The sequence below is a fragment of the Callithrix jacchus genome, chromosome 5, assembly GCF_049354715.1.
Source record: "Callithrix jacchus isolate 240 chromosome 5, calJac240_pri, whole genome shotgun sequence".
Taxonomy (NCBI): domain Eukaryota; kingdom Metazoa; phylum Chordata; class Mammalia; order Primates; family Cebidae; genus Callithrix; species Callithrix jacchus.
The window spans coordinates 7,534,905-7,551,944 of NC_133506.1; the positions used below are offsets into that span (position 1 = coordinate 7,534,905).

General features: G+C 48.8%; 1 pseudogene across 1 annotated transcript; it reads left to right on the forward strand.

The window, feature by feature from the left end:
• Window positions 1-10,226: 10,226 nt before the first annotated feature.
• On the forward strand, window positions 10,227-16,344 carry LOC128932005 (keratin, type II cytoskeletal 8 pseudogene; annotated as a pseudogene). The gene has a single exon (XR_008481162.2). The product of XR_008481162.2 is annotated as a keratin, type II cytoskeletal 8 pseudogene (transcript).
• Window positions 16,345-17,040: the final 696 nt, after the last annotated feature.

Sequence of the window (17,040 nt, forward strand, 5' to 3'; positions counted from 1 at the left end):
GAGCCTGGGCTCTTGTGTGCTCTGGGATGGGGAAAGGTGGGGCCCCTGGAGAGCTGGGTACTGGTCCTGGCTCTGCCGCCCTCAGGGGAGGGCCTTAGACCAGTCTTTGCTTCCTTCTGGGCCCGAATTTTTCCACCTGTAGGTTGACAGGGTTTTACTGAGCACATGCTGTGTGCTGGGCACTAGGGCTGCATGTGAACAGGACAGACACAGTCTCTGCCCTCAGGAGCTGACCTTCTAGTGGGAGACACAGTCAGCCACTGGGCAAGTGTTTACTGAGCTCTGCTCTACATGGACATAGTCCTGCACACTGGGGACTTCTTCAAACAAAACCTTTGCCTTTACATAGCATTCATTCTAGGGGAGGAGACAGATACGGGCACTGCTCTGGCTCTGTAGGGTGTGGGGAAAGGTGTGATGCGGTTTAGTTACATTCCTATAACAAAAGATGGATTCACAAAAGAAAAAGTGGTGCTTCACACCCTGTAATCTCAATACTTTGAGGGTAGAGGATGGATTGCTTGAGGTCAAGAGTTCAAGATCAGCCTAGGCAACAAAATGAGACCCTGTCTACAAAAAAAATTTTTTTTTGAGACAGACACTTGCTATGTCACCCAGGCTGGAGTGCAGTGGTGCAATCTCAGCTCACCACAACCTCTGTCTCCCAGGTTCAAGCAATTCTCCTGCCTCAGCCTCCCAAACAGCCGGGATTACAGGCACACACTACCACCCCTGGCTCATTTTTGTATTTTTAGTAGAGATGGGGTTTCACCATATTGGTCAGGCTGGTCTTGAACCGTTGACTTCGTGATCCACCTGCCTCGACCTGCTAAAGTCCTGGGATTATAGGCGTAAGCCACAGCGCCCAACCAAAAATATTTTTAAATTAGCCAACGCAGCAAGGCCAGTCCAGATTCTTCTGCCCAGTACAGGAGACAAGACATAGGTCAGAATATTTGTTTATTTTTTAGGAGAGTCTCACCCTGTCACCCAGACTGGAATGCAGTGGTGTGATAGATCACTGCAGCTTCAAATTCCTGGGCTCAAGCAATCCTCCTGCCTCAGTCTCCTGAGCAGCTGAAACTACATGAAGGTGCCACCAAGCCTGGCTAATGTTTAATTTTTTTTTAAAGATGGGGGTCTCGTTATGTTGCCCAGGCTGGTCTTGAACACCTGGCCTCCAGTGATCCCCACACCCAGCCGAGAAGTGGCCAGCTTCTACACAGTAGAGCAAAGGAAGGTTACCGTAATATTTCTGTGTTTTTATGGCTTGCTTTGGGGAGAAGAGTTCTAGTTTTTATGACCCACCTTGGGGAAGAAGAATGAATGCTAATTTCTGTTACTTGCTTCGGCGGAGAAAGAGGAATGGAAGACAGCAAGCCAGGAGAAAGTCAGAGAGATCCTGCTTCTGAGGCTATTTCTGAGGCCTTCCAGCCTCCTTTAGTTCAAAGAATTCAGCATGCCAAAGTGCCATACTTTGGGGTATTGTTTTCTAAGCCCCAATAAGGGCAAAGAAGGAAGAGCAACAACCATGAGAAAGCTGTTTGGTCTTCTACCAAGACGTGAAGCTTAGTGGGGAAGGAGGTAAGAAGGGGTCAGACTTGAGATTTTTAAGGTAGATCCCACAGGATTTTAGATGGAATAGAGATAGCTTCAGAGAGACTCGAGGATGACACATTTTTGGAATAGTGATGCCATTATAAATAGAAAAATGAAGCGCGTGTCTGAAGCCAGGGCAACCCAAGAGACTCATAGTGCAATCTGAGCTTGTCTGGGAATCAAGTCAGGGAGGGCTCCCTGGAGGAAGTGACACAAGAGCTAGGGCCTAAAGAGTGCATCACAGATAACTTAAAATTAAGTGGGGAGGCAGGAGAGTGGGCCTGGGGAAGAAGCAGTAAATGCCCCAGATGAACAGGCTTTGTCGTCAGGCTGAAGGCAAGCTGGTGTGTCCAGAGCTAAGAGAGAGGACCCTCTTGGGTTTAAGATGATGACAGAGGGATGGCGTGAGGGGACTGAACTTGATCCTGAGGGCAGCGAGAGCCAGAGAAAGGTGGTAAGTTAGGGAGTGATACAGCCCCTGAGAGCCCCCAAACTGGCTGATGTGTGGAGAAGGTGTTGGAGTGGGGAGCGAAGTGGAAGCACGAAGATGAGTGAGGAAGCCGTGGTTTTGTAAACGCTCCGGTTTTGAGGGTGGACAGCCAGATGTGTGTCCTGGGTCGTCATTCCTCGAGCCATGGCTGCGAACGGGTTACCTACTCTCCCTGTGCCCCAGGAGTCCCGCATGGCCCCGACCAGCGGCCAAGGAGGGGTCTGGGAAAAGAGGTCAGGAGCTCCAGCCGCAGGACCGGCCTGAAGGTGGGACCTGCCCCGGGCGCCCCGCCCCGCCAGCTTTCCGGAGTGGGCGTGACTGCCCCCTGGTGGCCGCAGGATGCGACCTGAGAGCCAGCCCCAGCCCAAGCTGCTACCGCTCAGGGCGCACGACCTCTCTCTCGCCGGGCCGCCTTTCCCCAATGTCTTCCATCCTCTACCCTACTCACCAGGACAGCTACACTTCCAACCCTTAGGTACCGGATTCAGAGCTTGTACGGACTCTCGGGGGCTCAGAATCACCATCCTGTTTGGTTCAAGACAAAAGCCTCCAGCCTCCCACCATGATGTGTCCCCAGCTCCTGCCCCTAGCCAGAGCCGTTCAAGTCCCTTCCTCAAATTCTCCATGTGCTACCAGAAATGTCTTCACTATTTTTGTGTGTGTGTGTGTGTGAAGGAGTCTTGCTCTGTCGCCCAGGCTGGAGTACACAATGGCGCAGTCTTGGCTCACTGCAACCTCCGGCGACCCGCGATCAAGCGATTCTCCTGCAGCAGCCTCCCGAGTAGCTGGGATTACAGGCGTGCACCACCACGCCCGGCTAATTTTTCTATTTTTAGTAGAGACGGGGTTTCACCATGTTGGCCAGGCTGGTCTGGATCTCCTGACCTCAGGTGATCCACCTGCCTCAGCCTCCCAAAGTGCTGGGATTGCAGGCGTGAGTCACCACTCCTGGCCGGATTTTTAATTAATATGCACGCACTCGTGAGAATTCTGACCATGTTCAGTATTTATTCTCTCCTAAGTTATTTAAGCCATCTCATTGCAGTAAATTCACACATAAACGATGTTTTAATAATTTTTTTTAATAAAAAGTCTTGTGAATTCTTGAAGTTCTCAAATTAAATGGCCAAAAGAAAGACAAAAAAAGAAAAAAACAAGAAAAAAAGGATAAATGGCCATATTACAAACTGTTAACAAGTCAATGTTAAAATTCGAGGAAGTCAGCTGGTCACGGTGACTCACGCCTGTAATCCCAGCACTGTGGGAGGCCGAGGGGGCGGATCACCTGAGGTCGGGAGTTCGAGACCAGCCTGACCAACATGGAGACTCCTATCTCTACTAAAAATACAAAAAATTAGCTGGGCGAGGTGGCGCGCACCTGTAATCCCACCTACTCAGAGTGCTGAGGGAGAATCGCTTGAACCCGTGAGGCAGAGGTTGCGGTGAGCTAAGAACACGCCATTGCACTTCAGCCTGAGCAAGGGTGAAAACTCCATCTCAAAAATTTAAAAATTGAGGAAATCATTTTAAAAACACTAAGGTACCAAGAATGTGGACATAAAACAAGAAAAAGTTATTAGGAAAATGAAATAGAAAATAATGTAAATATAACAGTTACCTGGCCAATGAGATGGTTTGTGAATTTGTTTCTGAATAGGAAATGACCAGTACCCATGTCAGCAAGTCCCCACGTCAGGCTCTAATTTCACTGATGTGAAAAACAAGCCAGGCAAGGTAGCCCATGCCTGTAATCCCAGCACTTAGGGAGGCCAAGGCAGGTGAATCACCTGAAGTCAGGAGTTCCAGATCAGGCTGGCCAACATGGTGAAACCCCATCTCTGCTAAAAATACAAAAATTAGCCGGGCGTGGTGGCAGGCGCCTGTAGTTCCAGCTACTCAGGAGGCTGAGGCAGGAGAATCACTTGACCCCAGGAGGCAGAGGTTGCAGTGAGCTGAGATCGCACCATTGCACTCCAGCCTGAGCAACAAGAGCAAAACTTTGTCTCCCCGCCCCCCCCAAAAAAAACAGCTGGATGTGGTGCCTCACACCTGTAATCCCAGCAGCACTTTAGGAGGCTGATGCAGGAGGATTGCTTGAGCCCAGGAGTTCGAGAACAGCCTAGGCAACATACCAAGACTCCATCTCTACAGAAAAAAATTTAAATAATGATAGGGCTGTAGGTTACAAATCATCATGGGGTGAAACATCCCTCTGCTGCCGGTTGGCTGTCCCCAAAAGGGCATATGAATCTTACTCGGACTTTGTGCCAAGCTCTCTGGGCACCTGGAAAACAAACTGTAGAGGGTAGGTAGATGGCCACTCTCCACCGCTGACCACTATGGTAGATGTCTACAAGCTAAGCGGCCAACCTTGGCCAAGCTCACCTGATGCCGGTGGAGCAGTAGGGGGCCAGAGGAAGGAGAGTGTAGTGGTTTAGAACAGGACTCTGAAACCGACTGCCCAGGGGAGGCAGTTGCCCTTGGACAAGTGACTTCACCTCTCTGTGCCTGAGTTTCTTTGCCTGAAAAATAGGGTTGATAATCCTACCTACTTCATGGGGTAGTTACGCAGATTTAATGCTTTGTAAAGTGCTTAAGGACAGTGTCTGGCATTGAAGTACTATTTTTTATAGTAAGTACTATAAATTGTATCAGACTGGGCTGCCAAACCACCACCAGGCTCTGCCTTAGTGTAGATTTCCCCCCAAAACAAAGCCTAGAATGAAGATTCAGGGGCAAGGCAAGGCGCAGTGGCTCACATGTGTAATCCCAGCTAAGGCAGGTGGATCACAAGGTCAGGTGTTCAATACCAGCCTGGCCAACATAGTGAAATCTCGTCTCTACTAAAATTACAAAAAATTAGCCGAGCATGGTGGCCGGCGCTTGTAATCCCAGCCACTCGGGAGGCTGAGGCAGGAGAATCGCTTGAACCTGGGAAGTGGAGGTTGCAGTGAGCTGAGATGGCGCCACTGCACTCCAGCCCTGGTGACAGTGTGAGACTCCATCTCGGAAAATAAATAAATAAAGATTCAGGGGCAAATGGTTTAAGTGGGGAAGTGACACAGGGAAGGGCAGGGAGCCAGTACAGGGTGTGATGATGAGTGAGCTACCACTCCAGGCAGTGGGACTCCTCCACAATCATCCTTTGGAAAACCCATGGAACACTACTCAAAATTCTCTCTCACTGAGGAACAAGAACACCAACGTGCTTATCCACCAGCTCGTCCCTCATTGGCTGGGGGCTGCGCCAAGATTTTCTCCTTGGCATTTGGCATTTCCTGCCTGCCCCATAGTTGGTCAAAAACACACAGATGGTTGTTTCCTTTAATGAGAACTATCCACCAAAGCTTCAGGGGGCATCCTGCAGGCACACTGCCCACAGGGTCTGCCACAACTTGTGACAACGTTGTATGTAGCACTCCAGGTGGAACAATTTGGTAGTTCTCAACTTTTGTTGTTACTGTTTTTGTTTTTGTTTTTGGAGACAGGGTCTGTTCTGTTGCCCAGGCTGGAGTGCAGTGCTGTGATCTCAACTCACTGCAGCCGTGACCTCCAAATTCGAGGATCTTCCCACCTCAGCCTCCCGAGTAGCTGGGATCACAGTTGTGCACCACCATGCCTGGCTAATTTTTTTTTTTTTTTTTTTTTAGTAGAGTCAAGGTCTCACTATGTTGCCCAGGCTTCCACTCTTGCTAATCCAAACAATACTGCAATTCATCATTTTGCACATGTGCACGTGTATCGACAGGGTATATTCCTAATATGGGCCAAAGGGTGTATGCATTTGTCATTTTGACGGATACACTCAAATCCGGCAGCCTGTGAAGTTGGCTGTCCTCTGCACTTTTGCCAACGTTCGTGTTAACAGTCTCTGATCCTTGTCAGTCTGGTAGATGAAAAAATAGTACTCATACTTTAAAATTTCATTTTTTAAAATTCTAATTGAGGTTGGCATCTTTTCACGTATTTGAAAGCCATCTGTACTCCTAATACGTTAATGAATCTACGCAATAACCAGTGACAGCTGGTAATAGTACACAAAGACAGCCAGGCATCCTGTGCCGCCTGCCAAGAGAACACAGCACACCCATGAAATAGTCTTGCCAAAAAAATCAAGCATGAGTCTGACCAAGCCTCTAAATGTAATCACCATTTATGGAAAACACAGGGGACGGAGGGGCATAGTACGTGACACATGGGATTGCAATTACCAAAATACAGACTCGGGGAAATCCTCAGGACAAATGATTCTATTTATTCAACAAATGAAATGGAAGGGGAAGGAGAGGTAGAGAAAGAGACAGAGATTGTACATTAAAAGAGACTTTAAAGAGAGATCCAAGATGGCCGTCTAGCAGCAGCTCAGGGTTGCAGCTCCCAGTGAAGGCACAGGGAGTGAGTGGACGCCAGACTTCCAGACGAATTTTTGTTGCTGACGGACCAGGAGATTCCCAGCGGAGGAGCCCCACGGGTTGCCAGTGCAACTCTTTTGGCCAGTGCAGCTGTTTTGCCGGCATCCTGGCGCAGTTCTCAGTGCAGAGTATGCGGGACTGGGTGCCCTTTTAGTTGGCGTTTGGAGCTCTGAGAAGGCAGTCACCCATTCAGCTGATTGGGAGGCGGACTGAAGCCGGGAGCCAGACCGGGAGATTCCTCGGCAGAAAAGCGCCACGATTCTCAGCACTGCTGTTTCAGCCGGTGCGGTCGCCGCATGGGAAACTGCATAGATCCTGGAGCCTTTTCGGTGGCAGAACGTGGCACCTAGGAGATAATCGACCATTCAATTAGGAAAAGATAAAAAAGGGGGCTCTGAGGCAGGGAGCCAGGTGATTGGGCTTGGCTGGTCCCACCCCCACAAAACAACAGCAATTGGAAACGCTGACGGTTGATTGAGAGTTTCACAGCAAGCACAGCTGAACCCAGGAAGGTCCAGCTCTGTGGGGGAGGGGCGTCTGCCAAAGAAAAACAAAGAAACAGAAATAACATCACCACCAACAAACTGGACATCCACTCAGAGACCCAATCTGAAAGTCAGCAATTACAAAGAAGACAGGTGGATAAATCCACAAAGATGGGAAGAAACCAGTGCAAAAAGGCTGAAAACATCCAAAATCAGAATGCCTCTCCTCTTTCAGGGGATCTTAGCTCCTCATCAGCAAGAGAACAAGGCCTGATGGAGAATGCGTGTGATGAATTGTCAGAATCAGGCTTCAGAAGGTGGGTAATAAGAAACTTCTGGGCCAGGCGCAGTGGCTCAAGCCTGTAATTTCAGCACTTTGGGAGGCCGAGGTGGGTGGATCATGAGGTCAAGAGATGGAGACCATCCTGGTTAACATGGTGAAACCCCATCTCTACTAAAAATACAAAAGATTAGCTGGGCATGGTGGCACATGCCTGTAATCCCAGCTACTCAGGAGGCTGAGGCAGGAGAATTGCCTGAACCCAGGAGGCAGAGGTTGTGGTGAGCCGAGATTGTGCCATTGCACTCCAGTCTGGGTAACAAAAGCAAAACTCTTGTCTAAAAAAAAGAAAAAAAAAAAAAACCAGAAAAAAAGAAAGTTCTATGAGCTGAAAAAACATGTTCTAATCCAATGCAGCGAAACTAAGAACCTCAAAAAAGGGTTTGACGAAATGCTAACGAGATAGACAATTTAGAGAAGAATATAAGTGAATTAATGGAGCTGAAAAACACACAACTTGAGAACTTCGTGGAGTATGCACAAGTTTCTCTTTTTTTTTTTTTTTTTTTGAGACAGAGTTTTGCTCTTGTTACCCAGGCTGGAGTACAATGGCTTGATCTCAGCTTACCGAAACCTCTGCCTCCTGGGTTCAAGCAAGTCTCCTGCCTCAGCCTCCCGAGTAGCTGGGACTATGGGCATGCACTACCATGCCCAGCTAATTTTTGTATTTTTTAGTAGAGACAGGGTTTCACCATGTTGACCAGGATGGTCTCAATCTCTTGACTTCATGATCTACCCATCTCGGCCTCCCAAAGTGCTGGGATTATAGGCATGAGCCACCGCGCCCAGCTGTATGCAAGAGTTTTAACTGTTGAATTGATCAAGCAGAAGAAAGGATATCAGAGGTCAAAAACTAGCTCAATGAAATAAAATGAGAAGACAAGATTAGAGAAAAAAGGATAAAAAGGAATGAGCAAAGTCTCCAAGAAATATGGGACTATGTGATAGGTGTACCTAAATGTGACAAAGAGAATGAATCCAAGCTGGAAAATATTCTTCAGGATATTATCCAGGAAGGACAATATCCAACCCCAGGTAATACAGAGAACACCACAAAGATATTCCTCAAGAGCAACCCCAAGGCACATAATTGTCAGATTCACCAGGGTTGAAATGAAGGAGAAAATGCTAAGGGCAGCCAGAGACAAAGGTCAGGTTACCCATAAAGGGAAGCCTATCACACTCACAGCAGATCTCTCAGCAGAAACCCTACAAGCCAGAAGAGAGTGGGGGCCAATATTCAACATCCTCAAAGAACAGAAACTTCAGCCCAGAATTTCATATCCAGCCAAACTGAGCTTCACAAGCAAAGGAAAAATAAAATATTTTGTGAACAAGCAAGTACTCAGAGATTTTATTACCACCAGGCCTGCTTTACAAGAGCTTCTGAAAGAAGCATTACACATAGAAAGGAACAACCAGTATCAGCCTTTCCAAAAATACACCAAAAAGTAAAAAGCATCAACATAACGAAAAATTTATATCAACTAATGGGCAAAACAGCCAGCTAGCATCAAATGGCAGTATTAAACTTACATATATTATTATTAATCCTAAATTTAAATCAACGAAATCCCCCAATCAAAAGAAACAGACAGGCAAATTGGATAAAAAGCCAAAACCCATTTGTATGCTGCATCCAGACCCATCTCACATGCTAGGATACACAAAGACTCAAAACAAAGGGATGGAGGAAGATTTACCAACCAAATGGAGAGCAAAAATAAATAAATAAATAAAAAGCAGGAGTTGCAATTCTCGCCTCTGATAAAATAGACTTTAAAGCAACAAAGATCAAAAGAGGCAAAGAAGGACATTACATAATTGTAAAAGGATCAATGCAACAAGAAGAGCTATCGATCCTAAATATTACGCACCCACTACAGGAGCTCCCAGATACATAAGACAAGTTCTTAATGACTTATAAAGAGACTTAGACTCCCACACAATAATAGTGGGAGACTTTAACATCACATTGTCAATATTAGACAGATCAACGAGACAGAAAATTAACAAGGATATCCAGGACTTGAACTCAGACCCGGAACAAGTAAACCTAAGAAACATTATAGAACTCTCCACCCCAAATACACAAACCATACATTCTTATCAGTATCACATCACACCTACTCTCAAAGTGACTACATAATTGGAAGTAAATCACTCCTCAGCAATTGCATAGCATTTCACAGGTTTAAATGAAATATTGGTTGGCTGCTTGTTTGTTATTTTCCTCCCTTATTCCTCCCCGTCTCTATTGTTAAGCACAATTATTGGCATAAAAGAGGTTTCAGTACCCATTTTTAGACTGCATTCTAGCCTGGGCAATAGGGCAAGATTCCTGTTCTCTCTCCCTCTTTTTCTCTTTCATTCTTATTTTTATTCTTTTTTTCTGTCTTTCTTCCTTTCTTTTTTCCTCTAAAAAAAAAAGAGAGAGACTTTAATATACAGTAGGATGAACCCCTGGACTTCCACATCCAGGAAAATGGAGCAGATGTACTTTTCCCTATTTCTCCTGCTAAGTAAAACTAAGAACCTTTGACACTGTATTTAAAATAAGAATAAGAGGCCAGGCACAGTGGCTCACACCTGTAATCCCAGCACCTTGGGAGGCCAAGGCGGGCAGATTACAAGGTCAGGAGTTCAAGACCAGCCTGACCAACATGGTGAAACCCTCATCTCTACCAAAAATACAAAAATTAGCTGGGCATGTTGGCACATGCCTATAATCCCAGCTACTCAGGAGACTGAGGCAGGAGAATTGCTTGAACCCAGGAGGCGGAGGTTGCGGTGAGCCGAGATGTAGCCACTGCACTCCAGCCTGGACGACAGAGGGAGACTCCATCTCAAAAATAAATAAATAAAATAAGAATAAGAAAACTCAGGCTGGGCATGGTAGCTCACGCCTATAGTCCTAGCACTTTGGGAGGCTGAGGCAGGCAGATCTCTTGAGGCCAGGAGTTTGAGAGCAGCCTGGCCAACACGACAAAACCCTGTATCTACCAAAAATACAAAAATTAGCTGGGCATGGGGGCTTATGCCTGTGATCCCAGCTGCTCAGGAGGCTGAGGCATGAGAATCACTTGAACCCAGGAGGCAGAGGTGGTAGTGAGCCAAGATCGTGCCATTGTGAGACCCTGTCTCAAGGAACTTGAGACTCAAGGAACTCTGTAGTTCCTTGACCATTGGGCTCCAGCAGAAGTGATGCTTTTTGTCTTCTGAAGCTGGGTCATAAAAAGACAATGCAGGCCAGATGCAGTAGCTCCCACCACTTTGGGAGGCCAAGGAGGGCAGATCACCTGAGGTCAGGAATTTGAGACCATCCTGGCCAACATGGTGAAACCCCATCTCTTCTAAAAATACAAAAAAAAAAAAAAAAAAAAAGCCAGGTGTTGGCATACGCCTCTAATCCCAGCTACTTGGGTGGCTGAGGCATGAGAATCCTTGAACCCAGGAGGCAGAAGTTGCAATGAGCCAAGATCACACCAGTGCACTCCAGCCTGGGTGACAGAGCAAGACTCTATCTAAAAAAAAAGACAAGGCACTTCCCCTTTGCTCTCCTGGGACCCTTGCTCTTGGAACACAGCCACCATGGTGCGTGTTTGTTTCTTGAGACAGTCTTGCTCTGTTGCTAGGCTGGAGTGCAGTGGCACGATCTTGGTTCACTGCAACCTCTGCCTCCTGGGTTCAAGCGATTCTCCTGTCTCAGCCTCCCTAGTAATTGGGACTACAGGCGTGTGCCACCACGCGCTGCTAATTTTTGAATTTTGAGTAGAGACGGGGTTTCACTGTGTTGGCCAGGATGGTCTCAATCTCTTGACTTCGTGATCTGCCCGCCTTGACCTCCCAAAGTGCACCACATTCCACCAGCCACGGTGCCCGGTCCCCAGCCACCATGTTTTAAGAAATACCAAACTAGTCCACACCAAGAGACCAGGGAGGGAGACCATAAGAAGTGTTCCAGTTCATCTTAGGTCCACCTGCGCTCCCAGCATCAAGCACCAGATATGTGAGTGAAAACACCTCCAGCCAATCCTGGCCACAGCCCTTGAGTGTTTCCAGCTGAGGCCCCAGATGTTCTAGAGCAGAAGCAAGTGGTTTTCACTATACCTGGCCCGAATCCCTGATTCACAGACTCTCTGAGCACAATGAAATAATTGTTTTATGCCATTCTGTTTTGGGGTGAAATTGTAAGTGGAACACCATGGCCAGTGGAATGTGGTGCAGTTTTGTGCGTGCTTGTTTTCAGCCTTGAGTGTCCCCACCCATCCCTCTGCCCCACCAAAGTCTCAGACTTCTGCCATGAGAACATGCCCTAGGAGTCCACTGGTCCCAGAACAAACAGACACACAGAATAAACCTCAGTCCAAGTTTTTGTTTATTTTTTTCTGAGACAGAGACTCCCTCTGTCACCCAGGCTAGAGCGGAGTAGCACAATCTCGGCTTACTGCAACATCCACCTCCCCAGTTCACGCGATTCTTGTGTCAGCCTCCCAAGTAGCTGGGAATATAAGCATGCGCCAACACGTCCAACTAATTTTTGTGTTTTTAGTAGAGACGGAGTTTCTCCATGTTGGCTGGGCTGGTCTCGAACACCTGACCTCAAGTAATCTGCCCGCCTTGGCCTCCCAAAGTGCTGGGATTACAGGTGTGAACCACCGTGCCCAGCCCTAAGTCCAACTATTACGGTCTGAATCGTGTCCCCCAGATTCATACAAGGATGTTCTAACCCCAGCACCTCAAAATGGGACTGCATTTGGAGACAAGACCTTTTATTATTATTTTTATTATTTATTTATTTTGAGACGAAGTTTTGCTCTTCTTGCCCAGGCTGGAGTGCAGTGGCACGGTGAGGCAGAGGGTGCGGTGAGCCGACCCCGTGCCACTGCACTCCAGCCTGGGATACAGAGTGAAAAAGAGGGAGGGAGGGAGGGAGGGACGGAGAGAGAGAGAGAGAGAGAGAGAGAGAGGAGGTAAGGAGGGAGGAATCAGACAGAAGAAGGTGGAAGGACTAGACTGGCTAAATCTTCTGGCCCCCATCTTTCTCCTGTGCTGGATGCTTCCTGCCCTCGAACATCAGACTCTTAAGTTCTTCAGCTTCTGGACTCTTGGACTTACACCAGTGATTTGCCAGGGCCTCTCGGGCCTTCAACCACACACTAAAGGCTGCACTATCATCTGCCCTACTTTTGAGGTCTGGGGACTCAGACTGGTTTCTCGCCCCTCAGCTTGCAGACGGTCTATTGTGGGACTTCACCTTGTGATCCTGAGTCGATTCTCCTTAATAAACTCCCTTTCATATATACAGCTATCCTATTAGTCCTGCCCCTCTAGAGAACCCTGACTAACACACTAGGGATGCGTTAATGTTGCCCAATACAGGACTCCTCTAGTGGGCATTACTTGCTCTGGGACTTCCCACTGACCTAGCGAAGGCTTTCTGAAAGATGCTGGGCCAGTCATCAATGTGCTACCGCTCAGCTCCAGATACGTTCTGCTCTGCACGCTGGAGATGAACTGTGCTCCTTTGCAGTGAGATGCTGAGCTTTGACAGGAGTCAGTGCTGGAAGATACTTTCAGGAGGAGAGGAGGTTTCTGTGTGTATGTGTATGTCTGTGCACACACACACGCACACGCTGTTCTTGCTGCTGTGTCATGGTTGCTTAGCCTTGAGCCCAGTGTGCATAGCCTAGACCAACACTGCAGCCCTCAGGCCTGGGGACCATCTTCCAGCAATTCTGCTGATGCAGATGCCTTAAGTTTTAGGCCTCACATCTGTAAATGTGCCCCAATTCTACCTGCCCACAAGTCTCAGCTCCCTTGGCCGTCTGAGGGTTGTTCCTGCTTACCCGGTGACTATGGACCAGCTCTGCCTATAGGCAACCCCCCGACTTCTTGCCATCCAGTGGGCTGCAACCAACCACACCTTCTCCAGTGAGGGCTGAACCCCACTTGGGGAGGGCACCCCCTTCTAGCTGTATCTTTCCTTGGGGACTCTCCTTGGATACCTTTTAAAGGTCTCTTTGCATCTTTATTTTTGTTTTGATCTTTTTGAGACAAGGTTTTGCTCTGTTGCTCAGACTGTAGTGCAGTGGCAAGATCTTGGCTCACTGAAGACGCCACCTCCGGAGTTCAAGCGAGTCTTCTGCCTCAGCCTCCCTAGTAGCTGGGGTTACAGGGTGTGCCACCAAGCCTGGCTAATTTTTGTATTTTTAGTAGAGACTGGGTTTCCATGTTGGCCAAGCTGGTCTTGTACTCCTGACCTTGGGTGATCTGCCCACCTCAGTCTCCCAAAGTGCTGGGATTACAGATATGATCCACACACCCGGCCTTTGCGTCTTTATAGTTACTCTCCTGTGTCACATTAATAATTTTTTAATATTAAAAAACCCCTGTTCAAATTGCTTTATGGTTTCTGTCTCCTGATGGGACTCAGTGATCTGGAGGCCGTGAAGTCTGTTTTTTCCTGTGCAGTTCTTCCCTTCCCTTCTTCCACGGGTGTCCGACTTGCCCTGCAGTCTGAAGCTTCTCCCAGCCTACTCCTGCTTCCTCTCTCATCTCTCACAGGCATTACCTGCAAAACATCTCTTCACATGGTTAATTCCTTCTTGGCAGTTGCTTCTCAAAGAACCCAAATGGACGGCCAGGCACAGCGGCTCACACCTGTAATCCCAGTACTTTGGGAGGCCAAGACGTGTGGATCACCTGAGAAGTTTGAGACCAGCCTGACCAACATGGAGAAACGCTGTCTGTACTAAAAATACAAAAAAATTAACTAGGCATGGTGGCACATCCCTGTAATCCCAGCTACTCAGGAGACTGAGGTAGGAGAATCTCTTGAACCCGAGAGGCAGAGGTTGCTATAAGCTGAGAGCACACCATTGCACTCCAGCCTGGGCAAAAAGAGCGAAACGCTGTCTCAAAAAACAAACAAAAAAAAAAAAAAGAAGAAGAAGAACCCAGAGGGACACAGGTTCCCACCACACTTAGAATAAAATCCCCTGCAAGAAGCAGCTTCTCTGCTCCTCCTGGAATCTCTCCCTGGTTCAGCCCGCCTGCCTCCACTCCTGCCTCCACCATGTCCACCAGGGTGACCCAAAAGTCCTACAAGGTGTCCACCTCTGGCCCCGGGGCCTTCAGCAACCGCTCCTGCATGAGTGGGCCCAGTGCCCACTTGAGCTCCTCGAGCTTCTCCCGAGTGAGCAGCAGCGGCTTCCGGGGTGGCCTGGGTGCAGGCTATGCTGGGGCCAGCGGCATAGGCATGGGAGGCATCACCGCCGTCACCATCAGCCAGAGCCTGCTGAACCCCATTAAGGTGGATGTGGACCCCAACATCCAGGCCGTGCGTACCCAGGAGAAGGAGCAGATCAAGACCCTCAACAACAAGTTTGCTTCCTTCATGGACAAGGTGCGGTTCCTGGAGCAGCAGAACAAGATGCTGGAGACCACGTGGAGCCTCCTGCAGCAGCAGAAAACGGCTGGGAGCAACATGGACAACATGTGTGAGAACTACATCAACAACCTGAGGCGGCAGCTGGAGACTCTGGGCCAGGAGAAGCTGAAGCTGGAGGCGGAGCTTGGCAACATGCAGGGGCTGGTGGAGGACTTCAAGAAGAAGTATGAGGAAGAGATCAATAAGCGTACAGAGATGGAGAATGAATTTGTCCTCAAGAAGGATGTGGATGAAGCTTACATGAACAAGGTGGAGCTGGAGTCTCGCCTGGAAGGACTGACTGATGAGATCAACTTCCTCAGGCAGCTGTATGAAGAGGAGATCCAGGGGCTGCAGTCCCAGATCTCCGACACGTCTGTGGTGCTGTCCATGGACAACAGCCGCTCCTGGACATGGACAGCACCATCGCTGAGGTCAAGGCGCAGTACGAGGAGATCGCCAACCGCAGCTGGGCTCAAGCGGAGAGCGTGTACCAGATCAAGTATGAGGAGCTGCAGAGGCTGGCTGGGAAGCACGGGCACGACCTGCGGCATACGAAGACTTAAATCTCCGAGATGAACCGGAACATCAGCCGGCTCCAGGCTGAGATCAAGGGCCTCAAAGGCCAGAGGTCTTCCCTAGAGACCACCATTGTTGAGGCTGACCGTCGCGGAGAGCTGGCACTCAAGGATGCTCATGCCAAGCAAAAGGAGCTGGAGGCCGCCCTGCAGCAGGCCAAGCAGGGCATGGCACAGCAGCTTCGTGAGTACCAGGAGCTGATGAACGTCAAACTGGCCCTGGACATCGAGATCGCCACTTACCGCAAGGTGAGGAGAGCCGGCTGGAGTCCAGGATACAGAACATGAGTATCCATACAAAGACCACCAGCGGCTATGCAGGTGGTCTGAGCTCTGCCTGTGGGGGCCTCACAAGCCCCGGCCTCAGCTACGGCCTGGGCTCCAGCTTTGGCTCTGTCACGGGCTCCAGCTCCTTCAGCCGCACCAGCTCCACCAAGGCTGTGGTTGTGAAGAAGATTGAGACCCGCGATGCGAGGCTGGTGTCCGAGTCCTCTGACGTCCTGCCCAAGTGAACAGCTGCAACAGCCCCTTCCAGCCTGCCCCTCCTGAGGCTGCCCCAGAGCCCAGGAGGGAGGCTGCTGTACAGGGGAGCACAGGGAACAGGAGACCCACCTGATGCTCAGCCCTAGCCTTCAGCCCACCCTCGGGGAGTTTACTGCCTGGGGACCCCCCTTGCTCATGCCGCCAGCTGCAAAACAATTCAATTGCTTTTTTTTTTTGGTCCAAAATAAAATCTCAGCTAGCTCGGGGAAAAAAAAAAATCCTCCAGCACTTTGAGAGGCTGAGGCAGGAGGATCACTTGAGGCCAGGAGTTCCAGACCAGCCTGGGCACCTAGCACTTTGAGAGGCCAAGGCACGAGACGGGCAAATGAAGTGCCACCTCTTCCTAGAGGCCTTCACCTGTCACCCCCCAATCCCCTTTAGCCTGTCCCCTCATGCTGCTTCATTTTGTTTCTTCGTGGCACTTATTACCATGTAACAAACAACTTACTACTCTTATTTTTTCATTTTTCTTTTTTTTTTTTTTAATTTTTTATTGGATTATAGGTTTTGGGGTACATGAGCAGAGCATGCAAGACAGTTGCGTAGGTACACACATGGTAGTGTGCTTTGCTTTTCTTCTCCCCTTCACCCACATTTGGCATTTCTCCCCAGGCTATCCCTCCCCACCTCCCCCTCCCACTGGCCCTCCCCTTTTCCCCCCAATAGACCCCAGTGTTTAGTACTCCCCTTTCTGTGTCCATGTGTTCTCATTTTTCATCACCCACCTATGAGTGAGAATATGCGGTGTTTCATTTTCTGTTCTTGTGTCAGTTTGCTGAGGATGATGTTTTCCAGATTCATCCATGTCCCTACAAACTATTTTTTCATTTTTCTATCTCCCTGCATAGAGGAATGTCTCCTCCAAAGGTCAAGGTCTTTGCCTGCCTTGTTCACTGCTGCATCCCCGGGGCCTGGATTAGAAGCTGGCACACAGTAGGTGCTCAATAAGTATTTGTTAATTAGCTGAATAAAAGAGTATCCTCACCTTTGATTAAGCCACTTCCTCTACCCCAATGCCTTCCCTTCTTCTTGCCTTTCCTAATCCTACCTAAGCTTTGGCCGTAGCCCCTCCACTCCTCCAGGAAGCCCTCCCTGACTATCTGAGTTCTAAGCCCTTCTTGCCCCTCACCTGTTACCATGCTTAATTTTAGGTGCCAGGTA